The sequence below is a fragment of the Pelophylax lessonae genome (genome assembly GCF_965119305.1).
Source record: "Pelophylax lessonae genome assembly, chromosome: 2".
Taxonomy (NCBI): Eukaryota; Metazoa; Chordata; class Amphibia; order Anura; family Ranidae; genus Pelophylax; species Pelophylax lessonae.
Window position 1 is genome coordinate 90,106,167 of NC_138769.1, and position 25,821 is coordinate 90,131,987.

The window sequence follows — 25,821 nt, forward strand, 5'->3', positions numbered from 1 at the left end:
TGCAGACAGGGCCGCAATCCACTTTTTTTGCCCCTAAATGTTTTTTTTTTTTATTGCAAGGCGCAATACAACAGTATGCAATGGGTGTATCTCACTGTAACATATGCAGACAGGGCCGCAATCAACTTTTTTTGCCCCTAAATGTTTTTTTTTAATTGCAAGGCGCAATACAACAGTATGCAATGGGTGTATCTCACTGTAACATATGCAGACAGGGCCGCAATCAACTTCTTTTGCCCCTAAATGTTTTTTTTTATTGCAAGACGCAATACAACAGTATGCAATAGGTGTATCTCACTGTAACATATGCGGAAAGGGCATTAATAAACTCTTTTGTCCCCTAAATAGTTTTTTTTATTGCAAAGCACAATACAACAGTATGCAATGGGTGTATCTCACTGTAACATATGCGGACATGGCCGCAATAAACTCTTCTGTCCCCTAAATGTTTTTTTTTTATTGCACCCCCACACAATCAAATCAATGTAGATCGCTGTATGATTAAAGCAGATTGTTTCTCTGCTTTCCCTACAAGCAATCTCTCCAGCCTCGCCCTATATTAAACTCCTATCTCTCCCTCAGCAGCAGTCAGGAACCTCTCCCTAGTATAGTTATAGCAGAGTGACGCACATCGCTGTGTGACTCCAGCTTATATAGAGTTTGGGTCACATGCTGAACTGGCCAACCACAGCCATGCCATTAGTAGACATGGCTGTGATGGCTTCTAGAGCACACTAGTTAAACGCATGCTGATTGGCTGCCTTGCACCTGTTGAAAGTGCACCATTAAAACCACGCCAAAAGATCAAATAACGTTACCAAAAAACGGACAGTACCCGAACATACATTGAAATGTTCTGGTTCGGGTCCGGGTACCGAATACCCAAAAGTCCGGTACGAACCCGAACAATACAGTCCGGGTTCGCTCAACACTACCAGCCAGTATTACCCACCAGCAATACCTGCAGTAGTACCCACCAGCAGTACCAGCCAGCAGTACCCACCAGCAGTACTCACCAGCAGTACCAGCCAGCAGTACCCACCAGCAGTACCAGCCAGCAGTACACACCAGCAGTAACCACGAGCAGTACTCACTAGCAGTACCTACCAGCAGTACCAGCCAGCAGTACCCACCAGCAGTTCTAGCCAGCAGTACCAACAAGCAGCACCCACCAGCAGTACCTACCAGCACTACCCATCTTCAGTACCAGTCAGCAGTACCCACCAGCAGTACCTGCCAGCAGTACCAGTCATCAGTACCCACCAGCAATACCTGCCAGCAGTAACCACTAGCAGTACCAGCCAGCAGTACCCGGCAGCAGTACCATACAGCAGTAACCACCAGCAGTACCAGCCAGCAGTACCCACCAGCAGTACCCACCAGCAGTACTCACCAGCAGTATCCACCAGTGGTACCAGCCAGCAGTACCAACCAGCAGTACCCACCAGCAGTAACCACCAGCAGTACTCACCAGCAGTACCCACCAGTGCTACCAACCAGCAGTACCAGCCAGCAGTACTGACCAGCAGTACCAGCCAGGAGTACCCACCAGCAGTACCAGCCAGCAGTACCCACCAGCAGTAACCACCAGAAGTACTCACCCGCAGTACCCACCAGCGGTACCAGCCAGTGGTACCGACCAGCAGTATCAGCCAGCAGTGCCGACCATCAGTACCAGCCAGGAGTACCCACCAGCAGTACCAGCTAGGAGTACCCACCAGCAGTACCCACCAGCAATACTAGCCAGCAGTAACCACCAGCAGTACCAGCCAGTAGTAACCACCAGCAGTACCCGTCAGCAGTAACCACTAGCAGTAACAGCCAGCAGTACCCACCTGCAGTACCTACCAGCAGTACCAGCCAGCAGTAACCACCAGCAGTACCAGCCAGAAGTACCAGCCAGCAGTACCAGCCAGCAGTACCTGCCTGCAATAACCACCAGCAGTACCAGCCAGCAGTACCCACCAGCAGTACCAGCCAGCAGTACCCACCAGCAGTATGCACCAGCAGTACCCACCAGCAGTACCAGCCAGCAGTACCCACCAGCAGTACCAGCCAGCAGTACCGACCAGCAGTAGCAGCCAGGAGTACCCACCAGCAGTACCCACCAGCAATACTAGCCGGGAGTAACCACCAGCATTACCAGCCAGCAGTAACCACCAGCAGTACCCATCAGCAGTAACCACTAGCAGTACCAGCCAACAGTAACCACCAGTAGTACCCACCAGCAGTAACAGCCAGCAGTAACCACTAGCAGTACCAGCTAGCAGTACCCACCAGCAGTGCCAGCCAGCAGTACCCATCAGCATTACCTGCCAGCAGGAACAACCAGCAGTACCAGCCAGCAGTACCCGCCAGTAGTACCAGCCAGAAGTAACAGCCAGCAGTACCCACCAGCAGCACCAACCAGCAGTACTAGCCAGCAGTAACCACCAGCAGTACCAGCCAGCAGTAACCATCAGCAGTACCCACCAGCAGTACCCACCAGCAGTACCAGCATGCAGTAACCATCAGCAGTACCCACCAGCAGTGTGTCACATGTGCTAGAGGTGCAACTAGTGCCCAGCACATAATTGTAAATATCTCAGCATGTGCAGTGTTTCTGACTCCTACCACCATGACCACTTCAAATCACTGAAGTTGTCATGGTGGTTAGAGTGTTCCTTTAATATATCTCAGAAGAAGTAAACCTCTGTATACTGATTGCATTTCATTTGATCATCTTCTAGTTGTGTTGAATCGGTGGGGAAAAGGGGGGGGGGCGCTGAGTGCCACCTCCCTGAAATGAGTTTTTGCAGGTTGGGATGTCTGCCAATGAACAACGGGGATGCCATTAAAGTTCATGTGCGAGTAAAGGCAGGCACGTCCCAATACTTTTGACAATAAAGTGTATGTGGAAAGGTCCTATAAGACTGGCATTCCATTTCAAAGGCAATTCTTCTAGTCATAGCAAATACTTATTGCTTTCATACATATCTATATACATTCATGTGTTTTAAATATATTTGCCAAAATCTACTACTATTATTGTAAATCACTGTGTAGCCAGACAGTGCTGAGTCCTTCCAGGCATGCTCGTTCCAGGTCAGTGACTGAGAAAGTAGTGAACTAGTAACAGCCAGTTAACTAATATATTCAGAAAAATGTCAGAAATGACAACCCTCGTCTTTACAGGTTTCCTTTATTGTAGTTTTTCAAAGAACTTCTACCGAGTTGTATGGAATGCTTTATGTAGATAAAATGATTCTATATTCATGGCAATACCATATGTCAGTTCGAGTCTGTGTAATATAACACCATCCACGTATCATACTAAACTCCCATGAAACACAACACTTAGTCCTCCATGTACAGTATGGATAGTTATTTACTCATACCTCATTTTTGTTTTAGGGAGTGCCTTTTGGAAAAAAGAAAACTATGTATTGAGATTGCAGTTGGAGATAATATAAGGTACAATCCACTAACCTTTATAGGTTACTTTACTTGCATTAATTATTGTATTACTTGAAGAACTTTGCCTAATGCTGGCGCAACACGTATAGATTTGCATTCGGAAATTTAAGCTTTAAGAAAATTAGTTTGATTTTCTAATCGTTAGTGGGGTCAAATCAATGTCCGTTTTCGACTGCAGTGATGGGAAAATTCGAAGGGGCAGGAAGAAAAACATTTCTCGATCAATGAATTTTTAGGAAGTGTATGCGGTTATCGCTCAGAAATTACATTCATTGAATGTTAAAGCAAAAGCCAATTTTTGAACATTTGTCCGATCATCGAATGTTAAAAGAATTTTCATACCAATGTTCGTATGAACATTGTCGTCCAAAAATCTGTATGGCCAGCATAAGTTTTGGAGTTTGAGTGATACTCATCATTGGCTAACTTAATCAGTTGGAGCTGAGCACACGCAAATATGCTGCCTCTCGGCGGCCGGGCCTAGGCCCTGAGCGGCCGCATATTTGCCACAATAGTGGCAACAGTACTGTGCCTAGAGCTCGCGCCTTCCACGCTCCCAGCACAGTGCCCATCGGCTCATGGAAAATTCCTGATCGCTACTTGTGATCGGGACTTTTTCGATCATGTGACCCCCGTGACAGCCAATCACGGAGGTCACGTGGCCATAAGCCCCTCCATGCCTCTCAGCATAGCAAACCCGTTAAAGGCCCGGTGGCAGCCAGCGCCAAGCTGCTAAAGGGATTGTCCACTTTTACCACAAAACTGCCTATGCAGATAAGGGATGTGTGTAGATAAAATCAAACCGTGCAGCTCTAACTAAGGCCCTTTTCCGTTCCGCTGACGGACTCCGTCTTTCTCAGCGGAGATCGATCCGCCGATCCCCGCTGAGCAGGCGGATGACAGCTTCGTCTCCGCTCTGTGTGCGGAGATGGAGGTGTCAGATCTGAACGGACTGTATATGTAAAAGGGGCCTAAAGTTGAATAAAGCCCTTGCTATAGGTGTAGGCCCTTTACATACCTCATGAAGCCTGACTGGAATACTCCCAGGAGGTTGCCATACTTGCCAACTGTCTCGTTTTTGCAGGGACAGTCCCGGTAAATAGGAGCCTGTCCCGGGTAATTTACACTGTCCCGGCAATGTCCCGGCAATGTACTTATTTACACTTTGCACTTACTTAATGTACTTATTTAGACCCCTTTCACACATACGGTCCGTTCAGTTCATCAGTTCAGTCACGTCAAAATGTATCAGTTTTTCATCCGTTTTTCATCAGTTTTTCATCCATTTTTCGTCCGTTTTTCGTCCGTTTTTCATCCGTTTTTCGTCTGTTCTTTTTACATCCACTACCAATGCAAAAACGGATGAAAAACGGACCGTTTGTCTGTTTACATCCTTTTTTCGTCCGATCAGTTTTTTTAACAGAAGAAAAATAGGGCTTATCATCCGTTCAAAAAAACGGATATTGACGGAAGCGGATGAAAACGGATGTAAATGGATGATCATCCGCTGTCATCAGTTTTTCTATAGGAATGCATTGATGCCCATTTTTCATCCGTCAACGGATGGATGAAAGACGGACAAACGGTCCGTATGTGTGAAAGGGGCCTTACACTTTGCACTTTATTTATATTTACATATTACATTTTTTGTACATTTTTTGTATGGTCACACCTGAGCACATTTGACACTTGAATTGCAGGGAATTGTAATGAGAATTTTAAACTTTAGCTACTTTGGCCTTAAGTTTAAAATTCCCTTTTCAATTTCCTGTAATTCTCTCTTTATTGAGTAGACCCTATAATCTAAAGATAAGTAAGCGGAGAATAATTATGTGGAGTGGGCGGAGCTTCAAGGAAGTGGGTGTGGTAAGTAATTGATAGGTGTGCTGAAAAGTGTCCCTGGAATTTTTTTTTCAAATGTTGGCAACTATGGAGATTACTAAGTGAGGCCTAGTCATCACTGCTCACCTCCACCATCACAGGAGTGAGCTCTGAAATGCATGAACTCAGAGCTACTGCCTCAGGGAGGAGAAAAGTTTGTGAGGGGGTTTCAATCAGAGAAAGAGCTCACTCCTGTGATGGTGGAAGTGAGCAGTGATGACTAGGCCTCAATTAGCAACTTCCTAGGAGCATTCCAGTCAGGCTTCATCAGGTATGTAAAGGGCCTACACCTATAGCAAGGGCTTTATTCAACTTTAACCTCCTTAGCGGTATTCCCGAGTGTGGCTCGGGGTGAAATTTCAGAGCCATTAGCGGTAACCCCGAGTCACACTCGGGGTACCGCTAGGGAGATCACTGGATCCTGTAAGAGAGGGTACTCACCTTGTACCCGGGATCCAGCGATGTATCCCGGCGGTGTGCGGCGGCCGGATCTTCCTCCCGATGCTCTGTGCCGCGGCTTCCGTCTCCTGCGACGTGACGCTCGCAGGGGGGTGGAACCGGCGGCAAATTCAAATAGCAAAACACACCAAACACACTGATACATTACAAAATAAAATAAATTCACATTAGTTTGCCCCCCAGTGCCCTTTCCTGCAGTTTTACTGTACTTTTTATGTATACCTATATATATATATATATATATATATATATATATATACAGTAAAACCTTGGTTTGAGAGTAACTTGGTTTAAGAGCGCTTTGCAAGACAAGCAAAATTTTCAAATAAATTTTGACTTGATATACAAGCGATGTCTTGATATACAAGTAGCCTCAAGTCACAGCTGAGTATAAAAGAGAAGAGAGGCGTCTCTAAGTGTAGCAATATGGTTAAATTTAATGAAGGTACAACATTTAGCAACTCACATGGTTGATGATTGGAACAGGCACATCTAAGTATGCAGGCATCCAGGCTAAAGCTGTCCACATAGACCATCCTCCACACTGCCATCTACGTCATCCCTTCCATGCTGCCCCTCGCTTTCAGATCACTTTACTGCAGGGTGGTCTTCACGGTCAGGATTACAGACTGGCAGCCGGCGGTGCAGAAGATAGTCTATGTGGACAGCTTTACCCCGGATGCCTGCATACTTAGATGTGCCTGTTTTATTCATCAACCATGTGAGTTGCAAAATGTTGTACCTTCATTAAATGGAACCATATTGCTACACTTAGAGGCGCCTCTCTTCTCTTTGATACTCTGTAGCTCCCGCTGGATTTTGCTTTTAATCCCCTTGTGGAAGCGGCTATTTGTGGATGGACATTTTATGGTTATATAACCCAGTGGTCCTCAACTCCGGTCCTCAGGGCCCACTAACAGGCCAGATTTTAAGTATTACCTTGGGGAGATGCAGACTAGAGTACGGCAATCACTGAGCAGCAAATTCTATCACCTGGGATGTATTTCAGTTATCTTGCAAACATGGCCTGTTAGTGGGCCCTGAGGACCAGGGTTGAGGATCACTGATATAACCTATCGCAATGCTATAATCTTTTTATATGGACTATAAACTGAAGGACTTATGAATAAATGGTTGTGGAACGAATCATCTGAGTTTCCATTATTTCTTATGGGGAAATTTGCTTTGATATAAGAGTGCTTTGGATTACAAGCATGTTTCCGGAACGAATTATGCTCACAATCCAAGGTTTTACTGTATATATGTGTATATATATATATATATATATATATATATATATATATAAAGTGGAACTTCGGCTCATTTGCTTCCTCCCCCCCCCCTCCGGTGCCACATTTGGCACCATTCAGGGGGGAAGGGGGAACGGGTACGTGTTTTTGACAGGTACCCTTCCCCACTTCAGGGAGATGGCGCCGCAGCGCTCTCCCTCAGAAGTTTGGCCCCCTCCTCCTTCCCCCGCCGCTGAGCCAATCCAAATGTGCAGTGCTCTTCGCGCATGCGCATTAGGGACCCACCCGTGAAGCCGCAAGGCTTCACTGCCGGGTTCCCTCACCGGCAATGGCGGTGGCAGCACCCGACAGCCGATGGAAACATTGGCTGCGGTGCTGACAACGCTGGACTCCAGGACAGGTAAGTGTCCTAATATTAAAAATCAGCAGCTACAGTATGTGTAGCTGCTGACTTTTAATTTTTGGAGGGGGAGAGGGGATGCTGGAACACCGCTTTAACGGGTTTAGTTCCACTTTAAAACCAAAATAAACTTACAAATTTAACTGCAAAATAGGTAAATCAGTTAAATCAGTGGCTAAGATGGCAACGTCCTTGGCTTAAGCACCGTCTACTTTATTTGACTTGGTGGCCATAGGAGTGGTTGTTTTGGGGTGATGCCTGCAGGCATCATCCTGGTACCGTTTTTTAGAGCCAAGGGTCAGCTCTTTTGTAATAGAATGATATCACTAACTAGCTGTTTGGTTGCTATCACAAGCAGCAGCAGCACAAGCAGCAGCACTCTCGCCGCCATCCGCCACTCGGCTGGGCTCTCCTGTCCCACAAGGAGACCCGAGCTCCTAGCTGGCACGTACCAGTACGTCAACTACGCCATTTTGAAAGTATTCAAAAAGATCTTGGTGTTTGGAGTGCTTTCAAGTGCAAAAAAGGGATTTGGGGTCTTATTGACTCCAAATCCCTCCATAAAGAGTACCTGTCTGTCACATGTCTATTGCTGTCACAAGGATGTTTACATTCTTTGTGACAGCAATAAAAGTGATTAAAAAAATAACAATAAAGCAACAGTGTAAAAATAAAAATAAATAAATAATTAAGAAAAAAAAATTAAAGTGCCCCCTTCCCCACCGTGCAATCGTGCGCCGATCCCACACGCTGGCAAACAGTGATTGTCGCACACAGGTGAGGTATCACAGCAAACGTCAAATCAAGTAATTCTAGCACCAGACCTCCTCTATAAATCTAAAGTGGCAATCTGTAAAGGCTTCTAAATCGTTGCCTATGGAAAGTAAAATGTACGTCGTTTATCGCTATTGCGCAGGAATGCGCAATTTAAAGGCATCACATGTTTGTTATCTATTTACTTGGCATGACATCATCTTATATATTTTACAAAAAATGTAATATATATTGTGTTTTTTTGCATTAAAATTTAAAAAAGTTTATTTTTTCACAAAAATTGCATTTAAAAAAGCGCTGCGCAAATACTGTATGACATAACAAAATTTCAAAACCCACCAATTTATTTTCTGCTTTAAAAAAATATATAATGTTTGGGGGGTTCTAAGTAATTTTCTACCTAAAAGGAAAATGATTTTCACATGTAAACAAAAAAATGCCAGAAAATGCCTGGTCTTCAATTGGTAAAAGGTTAGGAGGGTTTAGTTAGCAAATAAAGTATATCACTTACACTTTCCCCATTAATTGATGGTTAACAAGGCACAATTCTTTATCACTCCTATGAAAATGTTCTCAAAAACCATTTACACATTGATTTAAAATCATAGATATTTCATGTGTAATTGTTATTTAACAACTGCAAGTCTTTATTAGTCATGAATCTATAGCTTATTTTATTAATCATTATTTTATCTTTACCATAAAAGGGCCCATTTTCTGCTCTCCTCAACACATTTCTCATAGAACCTCTAAAATTATAATGAAGGGGAACTATTGGTGCATAAAACAAGTGAATACCTTTGTAATAATTGTTTTAAATGGACTTTAAATCAAGCGAAGCTGTCTAAGGGACTCTTTTACATTTTTTTTTCTACTTACTATTAGATGTTTGCAGGGCTGATATTAAAAATAATGGGCCATACAGCCTACCTGGCAGTGCCCCCTTGCCTAAAGTGACAGAGGACATAGCTATATCAGTCCCTTTCTCTGCAGCCTCAGCTGCATAGATGAATGAATTGGAAGCATTCTGAGACTTTTTGCTCATTCATGAACTGAAGCAAAGTAAACAGTAAACAATGCTTCAGTGATGAATGGACACAGGAGTGATTGGAACTGATCACTCATTGTGTTCATACAGGAAAGGAAGGGGCCAATAAATGATTTATTTGCTGACCCCTTCCCCCACTCTTCATCCTGAAACATCCCCCTGTGTGCTCGCAACAGCTGTCGGCAGGAGAGGAGAGGAGAGGAGAGGAGGGAAGCCAGCAGCACTGCCAGGGAAAGGGGCACACAGGGGGGCTTGGATAGCAGATGGAAGGGGTGCATGTGCTAGAACCAATCCCCCTGCAGTGAAGTCGGAGGGAGAAAGAGAAGGAGAATCTGGCAGCGCTGCTGGGGGATGCAGAAGAGGATCGGTGTCTGTAGTAAGATGGTACAGCTGGACCTCCTGCTCAGCAGGTGCCTGAACCCCTCTTTTGAACTGATGCGGGCTGGGCCCAGCACAGGAGGACTGGCTGTATTGCCTTATTAGCAGCCCTGGATGTTTGTGTTCACTTCACTCTTTTCATACTTACATAGTAGAAAGTAAAAGTAAATCAGACTATCAGCAAATTTAACTTTTTGTGATTTTTTTCTGTATGTTTGCAATTTACAGTAGATTGTTTTTTGGGTAATGTGTATACACTGCATAATATTTAAGGTTGCCAACTTAAAAAATGTAAAAGGTAATTCCACTTTCCTGGAAAGAAAATAGCAAATACAAAAAATAATATAGCGTATACGAATGCGACAGAAGTCATATTTTAATTAAATGTTAATAAATATTACCTTTCCTTTTCAATCTGAAGAACTCTAATTCTCTGTAAAATACAGTGTAATTTGGCTACCTGGAGGTGTTCTGTACACAGATGGTATGCAGAATGCCCGTCAGGTATGTCTTTTCCTGCTTGTGTGTAGGGATGAGCTTCGAGTTCGAGAAGAACATTGGCTGTTTGCTTGTTCGTCGAATGACGAACAAATGGGCTTCTTTGCGGGAACTTCGAGTTCCCGCATTATCATGGACTCTCTGACTTCTAATAAATAAATCACTGGTTGGCAGGGGGAAGTGAACTGAGAGCTCTTATCATGACGAGCTTGGTATTCTACCGCCTACGCCACCAAGCCTGCTTAAACTGAATACGCTCTCCCTAACTTTTATCTCATCCACTGTGTGTGTCGGGTGAGATAGGAGTTAGATAGTTAGGTAGGGAAAGTGTGCTCAACTTAACTATATTTGACAGTGGCGTAGCTGGTAGAATACCAAACCTGCAATTGCAATGTTTATGAGATTGAATCTCTAGGCCAACAGGTGATTTATAAGTGGAATATTATAATTAATAATATATTGCTGGCAGGGAGAGAGTGGTGTGGGGTTCCCCCATAAATACATACCAGACCCTTATCCAAGCACACAGCCTGGCTGGCCAGGATGGGGGTGGGGGCGAGTGAGCGCCCCCCCCTCCTGAACCATACCAGGCCACATGCCCTCAACATGGGGGGGGGGTGGGTGCTTTGGGGCAGGGGAACAGGGGTCTCTCCCACAACACTGGGCTGTGGGGGGTCTACCGGGGGGAAGCTTATCAGAATCTGGAAGCCCCCTTTAGCAAGGGGACCCCCAGACCACGTCCCTCCATGTGAATGGATATCGGGTACATCGTACCCCTACCCATTCACCAAAAAAGTGTCCAAAAAAATAATGACAAAAGACAGTTTTGGAAAAGTCTTTTATTAAAAAATAAACAAAAACTGTCTCCCGATGATCAATCACCCCGCCACCCGAAAAATAGAAAAAAAAAAAAAGAAGAAGCTCCTGCTTCTCCAAACGCTTTCCGCGGAATGAGCTGTTTTGATTTTGACAGCTCTTATATAGTGACCTGACGTCACAAGCCATCCCACAATGCACTGCTCAAGTGCAGTGAAAAAAATTACTGACGTCAGTAATTTATTCACTGCACCTAAAGTAATGGATTATGGGGCGATGTCAGAGCTCTATAAAAGAGCTGTCAAACTCAGATAGAAGCTAGTTAGCCAGAGAGAGTACACGGTTAATCAGCTAGCTCATGGCTTAGCTGGTAGAATAACAGACTTGCAAAAGAAAGGTTGTGAGTTTGAATCCCCAGGCCAATGGTTGAATATTATTAAAATATGGAATTCAATTAAAGCCTATTAATTGTCTCGCCCCTTTTGAAGTGATGTCAGTAATTTATTCACTGCACCTGAGCAATGGATTATGGGGCGCTGGTGATTTCAGAGCCCTATAAAAGAGCTGTCAATCTCAGATAGAGAATTGTTAGGCAGAGAGAGTCTTAGGTTACTCAGCTGCCTCGGGGGCGTAGCTGTTAGAATAACAGGCTAGCAATTGAGAGGCTGTGGGTTTGAATCCTTGCGGGTGATGAATAGTCACTTACATTTAAGCCTTTAAAATTAGGACTTGTGATTTTTCATGTTCGTGTTTGTATGTTCGCTAGAACATTTCCCCTGTTCTAAATGTTCTGGTGCGAACTGAACAGGGGGGTGTTCGGCTCATCACTACTTGTGTGATTGGCTTACTGATTTTCCCAGAAGTCTACTCTAAGATACAAATTCAATTTTGAGCATCCCCTCCAACAAAAAATGGCACTTTTGGTAAAATACTCCCAAAGGGAAATAATATCCAAAGGGATGCAGACCCTGACATTTTCCTCATTAGAACCCTGCAGGTGCAGCAGCTGATTGATAATTACAAAACCACTCCCATTAGATTCACTGAGCACATGGACACAGACAAACAAAAAGCTATTGTTCCAGAATAACATAGGGTAGGACCCTGCAACACAGTTTGTTAAAATCCTTGCAATGTACAAAGATCACCCAGAGGAACATCTTTTTTATTCAACAAAACGAAGTTACTCTTTACATTAGTCTTCCTTGCAAAGAAAGCAAGTAAAATGTACCTGTTCCACTACTTGTGCTCCTAAGTTCATTAAGATCCAAGTTTGCTAAAGAACACTCAGCATTTGACACTTCTGGGAGTCAACCCGCTTCTGTGATACAGAGCAAATCCCGGCTGCCAGAGTCTGCCAGCATTAATACAGAGAACAAGCAGTGGGAAAAGAGAAGCAGGACATATGATGTATGGCCAATGTGCCTTTTTGAAGTTTAAAGGGTATACATTGTATTCCCTAGGTCCTCAACTTCGGAAATTAAATTAATGTCCTGGTTTGTACAAAAATCTGAATATTCATCTTTTTTTTTTTCAGTAAAGGTTGCATGCTCTAATGTATAAAAAATACATTTGCACTTTTAACTATTTTTAGCCATAGCAAATAGGCTTTAAAAACCAAAAAAATCTGTAAATTGCAAATGTATTGTTTCTCCTGAAACCTGCATGCAGCTTTGACCAATCTGGAACAAATTGTATATTTATGGGTTGTGATTGCCTGGATTAGTATATTAGACTTTAAAAAAAATAATAATAATAGGCAAATCAATATATTGCAAATATTCTAGAAAATGAGAGTATGATGAATAAAACATTTTTTTAATTTAATTACCCCTATTCCTTTGCGTGTCTGACTCTTTTGTTTGTGTATCGAGTGAGATTGTCTGGAGTATGATAGTTGCTGCCTTTTCAACTGCCTGACCTCACACACTGGGGGAGATGTAGTGAAACTGGAGAGCACAACATCTGGTCCAGTTCTGCATAGAAACCAATCAGCTTCCAGGTTTTATTGTCAAAGCCTAATTGAACAAGCTGAAGTTAGAAGCTGATTGGCTACCATGCACATTTGCACCAAATTCCTTTTTTTTTTTTTTTTTGTTTACAAACTTTTATTCGGGGTAAAAAAAAAGGCAGTACAATAAATGAATACAATTCCAAAGAAAAGTTTAGACATAATACAACAATATGGAAAGGACAAAGGCAATGATAAGTGAGGCAATAGACATGTGGATACATTATGACATTTGTGAACATTGAAGGATAGAAGCATGAGTGCCAAGAATGGTTTCAAATATTAATGGAAATAGCAAGGAGGGGGAGAGAGGGGAGGACACCCCCTTAACCATCTAAATTGCGAAAAAGGGTTTTAGAGTGGATAAACCAAGGATTCCATATTTTATCATAGAATTTAGTCGAGTTATACAATGTGTGGAAAATCTTTTCTACCAGGCTGACAGTTTTCATTCTGGTTTCCAGCTGAACAATGGGCACCGTTGGGGATTTCAAATGCAAGGCTATAAGCCATAATATAGAGACACTTATAGTGTGAATCAATCTCATTTGTGGAATTGATAGATTTGGGATCGTACTGAACAATAGACAATTTGTCAATGTGAGATTTATATGATTATCTGAGATGGTCGATGCAAAATTTGATAATTGGTTCCAGAATAGATATATGAGACTTTTTCACAATTCCAAAATATGTGTGAGAATGAACCTGGAACCGGGCAACCTCTAAAGCAAGTTGAAGGAGCTGTTGGGAACATGGCTCGTAGCTTAGTGGGAGTGTAATACCATCTGGTAAAGAGTTTAACCGCAGTATCTCTAAACGGAAGGGATCTAGTACATTTACCAAGATTGGTGATATTTTCCATCCACTCTTCAATGGAGTATGTAGTGTTATTTTCGATCTCCCATTTCGCCATATAGGGAATTTTCTCTTGATCATTTACTTATACAAGAAAGCCGCAAATCTCTGAGATAAGATCCCGTCCTCTCGGAATCTGCACCAAATTCTAAGTACCCCAATTTAAGTATATCCCCCACTGGCTCCTGAGAGTGAATAATTGTTTCCAGTGAGCAATATTGTTAGGAAAAGTGTAGACAATAATGCAGCTGTCTTGTTTTATACTTCATTTGTACGTGGGAGTTGAGAGGCAATGGACTTGATTTAGGTTTGATTTAGGCTAGGTTCACACATGTCCGGTGCAAATTTCTCCTCAGTTTTCACTGCAAATTTCAAAAGCAGCTGTTCAGCGGTTCAGCTGCGTTTTTGATGCGGTTCAGATGTAATTATTTGTAGCCGAAGGCCACCGGCGTCTTTAAGATTAGCTGGCTGTTAAGGAGCGGGCCGGGAAGTGTGCCGCCACATCCTTAACAACAGATGACACATTGGATGTCAGCTCCCCGCTGATGGCTGAATGTAAAAAAAAAACATTGCCAGCAATAAAAAATTATGTTCAAATTATGGATTTTAAGGGGAACCCCACGCCAAAATGTAAAAAAAAATAAAAAAAATAACAAAAGCAAGGATATATCATCACGGTAAGCTTGCATCGTGGGCCCTTATGCATGCAGATGTCCTCTCACATATCAGTTGTGATCTCTACAGATATTTAGTCTCTCTAGTCTGAGGTGCATGCTGAACATCAAAATAATGAATAATTCCCTGGGTAGTGCTTGAATGTATGTGCATGGTTCATTGTTTTTTTTTTTTTACCGTTTTTTTAACTAGTTTTTAACTTTTTTTTTTACTTTTTTTTTTTTTGCACACACAATAAAATTTGCATTTTTGTGCTATAAAATTACTTTAAACTCCCACACAATTACATATTTTCTGAAAGCAGAGACCCTGTAGAATAAATTGCATCAGTTGCAGTTTTTTTATGTTTATTTGCACAACTGTTTATCAAATGTATATTTTTAGGAAAAAAATATACTAGAATGAATTTTAGAACACACAAACACAATATACTATCTATTCTTTGGTAAATACATTATATGGGGTTGCATCAAGTAAAAAGGTACCAAATATATCAAGCCCTAATATTGTACATGCCTGTGAAATGCCCCCTAATTAGGAATTCATCTGGAAAGTCATGGTGCAAAAGCTTGTTCTTCAGAAGCGAAAAAAGGTAAAAATCTGCTATAATGTTCTCTAAAATCCCTGCAATGTACATTAATAACCTAGGAGGGAATTTTTATTTTATTTTTTTTTATCAAATGTCAGTTACTCCTTAACACCTTGTCTACCAAGATATGTTTATAGATGTCTTGATAGACAAGCGGGTAAATCAAGCTTGATACTGGTCTTTCCAATAAAACGGATTAATTCTAGAATCACCAGATCACTTTTCTGGGGCTGTCAAAATAGCACCACCCCTCAACCAGAGAACAACAGCTATCCTGTAGTAAGCAGGAGGAACTATGGAGCATACTTTCCCTGATCCCTGCAGGGACCCTAGAAGCGATGTGTATTGTGTCACTTTTGGGGTCACAGGTGTCATTCCCTAGCAAGTATAACCAAGAATGCAGCTTTTCCACCATGATCTGTGCTAAAATAGCTGTATTGGAGGGCAGGAGAGACACTGGGGGTCTAATAGACCCCCAATACCTCTATAAAGAGAACCTGTCCATGCCATCATATAGGGGTCTTGTTAGCCCACTTTTGATGCCAATAAAGTTTAAAAAAAAAGATTAAAAAAAAAAAAATAAGGAGAAAAAAATAAAGAAAAAATAAAGCACTTCCCTAACCCCTGAACACACCTAATTTAAAAAGTGGCTAGGGCGAGCACATATATATAAACCTCAATTGTGCCCCACATGTGAAGTATCATTGTAAATGTCAGAGTGAGAGCAATAACTCTAGGGCCATAGCATACAGTTAACTCCAAACGGATGACCTCTAAAGGATTTTAAAGCATCGCCTTTAGGGAAGTTTGGGTACCATCATTTTTTATGATTCCACTTAAGATTTGAAATGTTTGGTATCTAATCTTTTTTACTTGATTCTAACCCAATTTTATTCTCAAGGGTCTCTGTTTTCAGAAAATATATACTTTTTGGAGGGTTTACAGTAATGTTGTAGCAAAAAAATGCAGATTTTAACCACCAGGCATTTTCTGGCACTTTTTATTTGCATGTGAAAATAATTTTTTTTTTGCTAGAAAATTACTTAGAAACCCCAGACATTATATATATATATATATATATATATATATATATATATATATATATATTAAAGCAGAGGCCCTAGAGAATAAATTGGTGGGTTTTGCAATGTTTTTTATGTCACGGTATTTGCACAGAGGTGTTTCAAACACAATTTTTGGGAAAAAATACACTTTTTTTTTTAACTTTAGTGCAAAAAGACATGCTGAGTAAATAGATACCAATCATTTCGCGCTTGAAAATTGCGCATGCCTGCCCGACAGCGACAAACAATGTAAATGTTACTATTCATAGGTGAAACTCTAAAAGTCTTTGCAGGTTACCACTTTAGAGTTACAGAGGAAGTCTAGTGCTAGACTTACTGCCCATGATCTGACGTTCGTGGCAATACCTCACATGTGTGGGACGATTGCTGTCTACGTGCGTGCGTGACCATTGCACACCTTCACCCTTGCGTGGGACTTTACAATTTCTTTTTAATTATTTATTTATTTATTTATTTTTACACTGTTGCTTTATCTATTTTTGTATTGCTGTTACAAGGTATTTAAACATCCTTGTGACAGCAAAAGACATGTGATTGGTACTTTTTATGGAGGGATCTGAGGTAGGGATCAACTGATTATCGGTTTGGTCGATAATCCGCGGCCGATATTCACTTTTTTTAAAGTATCGGTATCACCCACAAACTTGGTCGATATGACTGATATTTTCTTAGGGTAGGGCTGCCTCCGGAGGGGAAGGGGGAGATGGGGATTAGAGCGCTGCCTGATTACACAAAGAGCAGGGTTCTTCTGCTTACCCGGTGCGGGCACTCTCATACAAAGTCCCACCTCCTGGACCAACTCCTACCTATGATAGACAGCACACTCGTGATGTCTATCACAGGAGCCAGTCCAGGAGACTGGAGTTCGTATGAAAGTTACTCTTTGTGTAATCAGGCGGTGCTCTAATCCCCATGCACTGGTCACTCTGTATTGATGGGGGCAATGGTCACTCTGCATTGGATGGGGGCACTGGTCACTCTGCATTGTTGGGGGCACTAGTCACTACGCATTGTTGGGGGCACTGGTCACTCTGCATTGTTGGGGGCACTGGTCACTCTGCATTGATGGGGCACTGGTCACTCTGCATTGGATGGGGACACTGGTCACTCTGCATTGATGGGGGCACTGGTCACTCTGCATTGTTGGGGGCACTAGTCACTCTGCATTGTTGGGGGCACTGGTCACTCTGCATTGTTGGGGGCACTGGTCACTCTGCATTGATGGGGCACTGGTCACTCTGCATTGTTGGGGGCACTGGTCACTCTGCATTGTTGGGGGCACTGGTCACTCTGCATTGATGGGGGCACTGGTCACTATGCATTGTTGGGGCACTGGTCACTCTGCATTGATGGGGCACTGGTCACTCTGCATTGATGGGGGCACTGGTCACTCTGCATTGATGGTGGCACTGGTCACTCTGCATCGGATGGGGACACTGGTCACTCTGCATTGGATGTTTGATTGAATGTGCCGAATATCGGCCCATATCGGCCGATACCGATACATTGTGACCAAAATATCGGTATCGGCCCTGGAAAAACCATATCGGTCTATCCCTAATCTGAGGCCAGTTAGACCTCAAATCCCTCCTTTGCACTTGAAAGTATTCAAAAGGCCAGCATTGACATTTTTGAATACTTTTGATTTTCAAAGAATTATGTTGTTGACATCCTAGTAAACCGGAAGTTGTGTCATGTCATCATTTCCGAGTTACCATAGCGGAGAGTCCGACTAGCTGACAGATGTACTGGCTAGTAGCTCAGATCTCCCAGTGGGATGGGAGAGCCCGAGAGAGACGCAGAAGGTGGCGGTAGGGGGGTCATCCCTTCCTGCTAGTTAGCCGCTCTGGTTACTATTAGAAGAGAGCCGACCATCGGCTCCAAAAAAAGGTTTTTGCAGCTGCAGGCATCACCCAGGTATAACCACTTGAAGTCAAACTAAATACCAGGTACATGATTTGGCGGCAAGTGGTTAACATTTGTGCAATAAAATGGAAACATTTTCCCCAGTAGATGCTCAAGTAGTGCTCAAGGATAGCTAGTTGCACTTCATGCTATATTATTTCAACAGCAGTTAAAATGACTCAAAAACATAAGAGAATTTTTTTTTTTTTTTTTTTTTTTGGTGTTGGATTGTACATTCAATAGAAAAACCACACAAATTTGTAAATTCAACCTAAATACTCTGTAGCCTATGCACAGATACTGTGCACACCTATTCCATGAGTATAAGATTTTATTGTTTGTGCTCCATCAATGCCCTGACATACGCCTATTTCATTCAATAAATCAGGCCCAGCCTATGAAGACCTCTAAGACTTTGAAGTAGGAGACTTCTGCTCCTGACACTCAAGCTATTGAAGGGTCATACAAAGCAAGTAAAGCTGAATAATTTAGTAATGTGACAGGAAGTCAGGTAAATCTGTGGATGTAGTCACAGACAGGAGATACATTTCCACCTGGTGTAGAAAGTTCACCAATTACTATAGGGTGTCGGCTGAAAAGGTAGCCAGCACGGCTTAAGGAATTTGAAAGGCCTTCAGCTGTTCGGGATGAGGAAGTTAAGGCTTCTATAAATTGTCCAAAGGAAGTCTAAGGATTTCTGCGTCCTGTCGCCGTGTGGGCTGGGAGAGGAGGACAGTCAGATGTGTGCCCCCTGAAAGCTGCGTGAGCATGGGGAAGACCTCCTGAAGCGATGTGGCTGAGGAGGGTAACAAGTGTGAAGACTACTCGAAGTGAGGTCTTGGATCGTTTCTAGGTGAAAAGAAACCAATGGACATTTCCTGTGTGAAGGGGAAATTAACAAGTGTGAAGACTACTCAAGGTGAGGTCTTGAACTATTTCTATGTGGAAGAAATCAATGAACTGTTTGTTATGTGAAGCGACAAGCAAAGGGACATGATCAACGTGAAGAGGAAAAGGGACATGTTCAATGGACATTTGTTGTGTGAAGATAAAACATGGACTGTTGAGAATCTGCTCTATGATCAGCCAAGTCTGCCCAACAGTAGGTTGGGGACAGACTTCATAAGATAGGTTTCGGTATGTGAGAAGGTAGCTGCCCACAGTGGCAAGGATTTATTTTGTGTTTTATTTTTTTTTATGTTTTTGGAGCTTGTACTTGTGTGAAGAAAAAAACAAGAATAAACCAAAGTGTTGTTTGCAACCACTTCGGGGCTGTCTCCTTGTGTAACGAACCCCCCCAAGGGGTCATCCACGCCTACCACCGAGCTAGTCACCCCACAGTAAATATAAATCTTTCATAAGCAAGCCTGCACAATTGTTGTGATTTAAGTATGATTATTTTTGCATAGACTCAGTCACAATTGGTTCTCTTTAACCACTTGCCGACCAGCCACCGTAATTTTATTGCGCAGGTCGGCTCTGTTACTCGAAACAACATACTTCTACGTCGCTTCATGCAGCAGTTACTGTGGGTGTGTGCGCACCTCCAGGGGCGTGCGCATGCGCCGATTGGCTGGAGGGGGAGCCAATCAGCGGGTCCCACGGCTGTGATGTCCACCAGACACCTGCAATCACTCCCCATTGAGACAGAACAGTGGTCTGCCGATGTAAACACATCTCTGGTCATCAGGTCTCTGTGTTCATCCTGTGAGCCCATCCCCCAAACAGTTAGAAAGCACCCTTTAGGCATACATTTAACCCTTTGATCACCCCTGGTGTTAACCCCTTCCCTGCCAGTGTCATTAGTACAGTAACAGTGCATATTTTTAGTACTGATTACTGTAGTAATATCACTGGTCCCCCCAAAAGTGTCAAAAATGTCAGTTCGGTGTCCGATCTGTCTGCCGCAATGTCGCAGTCCCACTAAAAATCACTGATCGCCGCCATTACTAGTAAAAAAATAAATAAATAAATAAATAAAAATTACATAAATCTTTCCCCTAGTTTGTAGACACAGTAACTTTTATGCAAACTAATCAATATACACTTATTAGGATTTTTTGCACTAAAAATATGTAGAAGAATATAGGGATGATCAAACTTTTCAAAAGTTCAGTTCGACCAGAACACCAGAACTTCCAGAAAGTTCGGCCCGGGTTTCAGAACCCCATTGAAATCAATGGGACCCGAACTTCGGTAATCAAAAAACCCAATTTTGAAGCCCTAAAATCCAATAAATGTCCCTAAAAAGTGCCTAGGGTTCTGGTTCATGCCCCAGAGACTATTAATCACACAAAAAAAAGTTCTTAAAAATTGTAATTTTTGATAGAGAGCCAATTATTGAAAAAATGATTAAAAAAAAAAAAATGAGATTTGGGTTTAGTGTCTGGGGGGTCTAAAAAGTGTACCTGTGAAGTTTCAGCTCTGTAGCATGTCCAGAACCAGAAAAAAAAAAAGATTGTTTCTATTAGGTCACTTATATAACAGGGATATGGCTCCGCTATTTTCACACCTTGCCGGTTTTGTAGCAAGCGGTTTTTTGGGCATTTTTTGGGGGTTATTGGAGGCAGGCATAACATCAGAACTTCTGTGTAGGGGTATATATACACACACACTTATATGTATATATACACATACACATATATAGGTGTGAAAGTAGCAGAACACTATGCCTTCGCTAATGAAATAATTAACAGCCATAAGGCTTCTCTCCTTTCACACCTATATATGTGTATGTGTATAAGTGTGTGTGTGTGTGTATATACCCCTATACAGAAGTTCAGATGTTTTGCCTGCCTCCAAAGACCCACAAAAAATGCCCAAAAAAACGCCTGCAATTACACACCTGGGCGGTTTTTTTTTTGGCGCAGGCATTTTTTTGGGCATTTTTTTGGGGTCTTTGGAGTCAGGCATGACATCTGAACTTCTGTATAGGGGTATATATACACACACACATGTATGTATATATACACCTACACATATATAGGTGTGAAAAGCGCAGAACACTATGCTTGCGCTAATGAAATAATTAACAGGCATATGGCTCCGCTCCTATCACACCTATATGTGTGTATGTATATAATACATATAAGTGTGTGTGTATATATACCCCTATACACAAGTTCAGATGTCATGCCTGACTCCAAAGACCCCCAAAAAATGCCCAAAAAAAACGCCTGCAATAACACACCTGGGCGTTTTTTTTTTTGGCGCAGGCGTTTTTTTGGGCATTTTTTTGGGGTCTTTGGAGGCAGGCAAAACATCTGAACTTGTGTATAGGGGTATATATACACACACACTTATATGTATTATACACATACACACATATAGGTGTGATAGGAGCGGAGCCATATGCCTGTTAATTATTTCATTAGCGCAAGCATAGTGTTCTGCTCTTTTCACACCTATATATGTGTAGGTGTATATTTACATACATGTGTGTGTATATATACCCCTATACACAAGTTCAAATGTCATGCCTGACTCCAAACATGTCCTCAAAAAAGCCCTATAAACGCCTGCAGCAAAAAGCAGGCTGACCGGCGAGAAGCCATATTGCTGCTCTGTAAATCACATAAGAGAAACAATCTTTTCTCTATAGCGGTCACCCTGAAATGGAAGGGTTTGGTCACCCTGCCATAGCAGTCAGTGTCAGTTCACCCTACACTACACTACGGTCACCCTGACAGAACTGCTTCCACTCTCTTCCACATCCCTGTATTAAAATGCTAGGAATTTGGCTGGGCTATCTTATATACTGGGGGGCGTATTCACTAATGATTGGCCTCTGGACCCCCTAGTCACTCCAATCACATTCCTAGCATTCTCCTGCCCCCTCAATTGGCTTTTACTAATGGTTCTGGTCCAATCATGGGCTTTTAAAGCCCATTTCCTGTCCCATTGCATTTTGGTCGGTTCTGGTTGCCGAATTCCGAACTTTTTCAGCAAAAAGTTCTAAATTCGGCCGAACCTCGAACAGTCAATGTTCGGGTCGAACCGATGGTCGAACCGAACCATTCGATCATCCCTAGAAGAATACATATACTGCCATCTCTTCATTTACATGTGTTGTCTTACAATATGTTTTGTAATGCCCCATACACACGTGCAGATTATCTGCAGACTTTTGTCTGCAGATTTACCTTTTCTATGTAGTGCAAGGGCCTGCCGGATTGCATACAAATTGAAAGTGTTTAGGTTTGACCTCATATTATATGGTTTTGGTAAGTCTGCAGACAAAAGTCTGCAGATAATCTGCACGTGTGTATGGGGCATAAGTGTATTCCTTTTCTTTTAACAAATTATTGCTGAAGCGGTTTTTACACTATGTTTGCACTGGTTATTTCCATTTATGTGACATCGGTCTGGAAGTCTGGATATCCTTTTGCTGAATATCCTGGCCATCTTGGTTCTAACATCTGGCAACTTTGGGCTGTATGAAGAGACCTGCTACCATAATCTGCCTTACATGAACATGACCCATATTCTATATGGAATTTTGGGTCCATTCTTTTTGGTGAGTGCATTCTTATTACCCTGTCGGTGTTGGAATCTATCACTATCATCACATTAATTTTGTGTTTGGAAGTCATCCTTCACTTGGGACTTTCTTTAATATTATTATGGACTATATAACAAAAACTATCAATAGTGAATGGTGCAATAAATAAATAATATAAAGACCGGCTGCACACACTAAAAGTGTCTAAAACACACAATGTAAACTAAATAAACCAAAAAGTAGTGTTGCGCCAGTCATGTGCACACATAGTGTAATAAAACTTAAAATCAGTGTCCATACATGTTCCAATGTCCATACAATCAAATAAAAGGTGAATCCACGTGTCCAAAAGAATCTTGTGCAAAACTTAATTAGTGCTTTCGTGATTAGTGCAATCCCACCACCAGGTGAATTGGTCTCTCACCTCCACTATAGACCCACTGCTGGGTCAATCACAGCGTTGTATATACACAGGGACCTTCAGATAGTAAAGGCTATGGATAGCCTATCACCTCCAGAGGGATTCTCACCAATAGACATAAAAGGGGAACAAAGGAAGAGATCTAGTGCTCTCTGTATGGTTGCAGTAAACCGCTTTATTAAGTAAAAGGAATGGTACTCACAAAGGTGGCGCTTCCAAAGCAATCCAGCATAAACGGTATCTAGGAAGAGACAGCTTCCAGCACGCAGGCTAAGAGCAACACTACTTTTTGGTTTATTTTATTATGGACTATGTTTCCTCCTTTTTGCATCATTGAGGATTGTTTTTTCTCACATTATTGTATCCACATGAATATCACTTGATTCATTTGATGTTTACATTGTGTTTGCACATGTATAATTTTTTAGTGCTGCACTTATTTATTTATGTAAGAATACATATTGGTCTAAAATGAAGAAAAAATTGGATTTTTTAATTTTTTTATTGGGAATGTTCTATAGCAGAAAGTAAAAAATATTGTTTTGTTTTTTGTTTTTTCAGAATTGTTGCTCTCTTTTTGTTTATAGCGCAAAAAAAAAAAAAAAAAAAAATCGCAGAGGTGATCAAATACCAAAAGAAAGCTTTATTTGTGGGGAAAAAAAGGACATTGATTTTATTTGGGTACAGCATCGCACAACTGCACAATTGTCAGTTAAAGTAACGCAGTGACGTATTGCAAAAAATGGTCTGGCCATTAAGGGGGTAAAAACTTCTGGCCCTTAAGTGGTTAAAAAAGAAATGGAGGAACTAATTCACATCGCACCAGACTCACCATCAAAATTCTCAGGAATCTGAGCTTGCTGGATACACTTCCACACCATAGATATATACCTTACGCTGAGGAGATTAAATACAACCGAAAACCATAAATAGCCAATTATGCACTTCCATCAATAATCAGTTTTGTAAGATGCCTACAACTTGAGACAAAGGACACCCCCCCCCCCCTAAACAAGGAATAAGTTAGGGAGGACCCCTTTAAAAGAGACTTTGCATGAGCGAATGTATGATCTGATTTCTAATTATAAGCTACCATAGGGGAAGACTAAGGAGATGATTCCCTCGGCTACCATCCCTGCCCTTAACCCTCTTCCCTCTAAGTCCCTCCCCCCCTTAATATCCCCCCTCCCGACCCTTTCTATTCTCTCTCTTCTCCCCCTCTTTCCCCTTTTCTCCTCTCTTAAGTTTATTCCTATCTTTCTCTTTTCGCTCTTGCCATCTTCTCTCACATACATATCTTCCCCATTACTTTAACATACAAGGCGAGCCATCATATCGACATCCAATGATGCTAAATAGACCAACATTTCACATCTTCCAAACAGACACAATCTAAAGGGCCATACACACTATAAGATTTTCTCAAGACTTTTTCCTTCAGATTTACCTTTTCTATGTAGTGCAAGGGCCTGCCAGATTGCATACAAATTGAAAGTGTTTAGGTTTGACCTCATATTATATGGTTTTGGTAAATCTAAAGGAAAAAGTCTTCAGAAAATCTTATAGTGTGTATGGCCTATAATCTCTAGGAATCACCTTTTTATTCTTGAATAGACACTTGAGTTGAGCTTGTATTTCAACTCCTTTGAGCCAGTCTTAACACAAGAATGAAGAAAGAGATACCACTTCCACATGCACCATGCTTCACAGGTTCTGGTCTGGTTACCTTTCTTGTTCTGTTGAATGTTGGAACTGTTGGCTATTCAAGAAACTTAGATATGTACCGTTGATTGCTTTTACGTTCACAATGTACATCTCTTTGATGTCTTTTTATGTTCAATATGTCTACATTTTGTATTGATACAATCTCTTCAATAAAACTTGTTTCAAGAAAAAAAAAAATAAATTACAATTGCCTATCGTGTTCCAAATATTTTGTTTTCTGGCAAGCTTTTCACCATGCTAAAGTTCTTTCTAGTTTTTAATTGTTATCACATGTATTTTGTTCTAGATATAGTAGGTATTATGGTTCCTCCATCGTATCCACCATGAACATGTTGTAGAAAGTAGGTCATGCCTTTACAACCGTGTTATATACAATATTATTGATCCAGATGTTCCAATGTTTGTGAAAGCCAACATTCTCTGCTGGAAGACCAAGTCTGCCTGTTTATTTTACTGCTCAGCACAATTTATCTCATCTGATCATTTTATGACAGAGTATCAGTGACTGTTTCCAATGCTTTTAGACTGCAGAAAAATAATATTTATTGGGATTATTTCAGATATTCACAAACTGAAAGATGCTCTCATTAAATGAGCATTACAGTAAAAAAATGATATTCTGATAACCGGGTGGTTACCACATTTATCTATTGTATTCAGTAAATAGGTTCCTTTGTTATTTCTCATGCCTTTTTTTTATATATATATTTCCCTACATTTATATGTAGTCTAAGCTGTCCAGCAAAAGACAGTGACAGGTGTCGGGAAAACCTATAACAGGGATGTTTATGACCCTTCTTAAATATGGTTTCATTCTCCACAATAAGCAAATCTTGTCTAAATACAAGAGTCATGTGTATTCTTATTTGAATCTTGGTGTGTTTTTTATTTTTTTTCTAGATATTTGCAGTAATCCAGTGAGAAATAAATAAATGTAACAATGATGTTAAAGTGATATTGTGCATACAATGCTAAATTTATCAATCTGTGTGTAAAAATGAAATAGTACAGGGATAATACATATAGAATCCAGATGAAAATACTGCTTTCAAATATACTATGTATAGTGCAATAATATACAAAGCCAAAAT